Source organism: Corvus brachyrhynchos, unplaced genomic scaffold, assembly GCF_000691975.1.
Source record: "Corvus brachyrhynchos isolate BGI_N302 unplaced genomic scaffold, ASM69197v1 scaffold94, whole genome shotgun sequence".
Taxonomy (NCBI): domain Eukaryota; kingdom Metazoa; phylum Chordata; class Aves; order Passeriformes; family Corvidae; genus Corvus; species Corvus brachyrhynchos.
In genome coordinates, this window is record NW_008238330.1 from 7,733,891 (window position 1) to 7,734,343 (window position 453).

Here is a 453-nt window from a genome sequence, read left to right on the forward strand (position 1 = left end):
AAGAGTAATTAGAGTAGGAGCTACAGGGATTGCTACTGGCAGCTCCTGAAGGTGACTGCTCTGGGAAAGTAATGAAACATCTCATGTCTCAAGTGTCCGCGTTACACAGAGTTTCTGTGCCATAGGGCCTTTTAACCTCTGAACCCAAAGCAAGGGTTTGGCTGGATCTGCATGGTGCTCACGAGCAGACGCCGCATTGCAAAGGCAAACCCACAGTAAAAGTCCAGAACAAGGAGTAGGAGGAGGAAGAGGGGTGTTTTCTGTGGTGTGGAACCCCTTAGGACAAAGCAACAACACAGACAAGTTACCTTCTGGGAGTGAAAATTTTGGGAATTTGGGCGGGTACTTCTGGGGTAGACTCCCTTTAAGCTGACGCTGTTACAAAGCTGAACGGCCCGGGAACGGGAAAGCCAACAGAGAGAAACACCAAGAGGTGACAGAGGACAGGGCTGC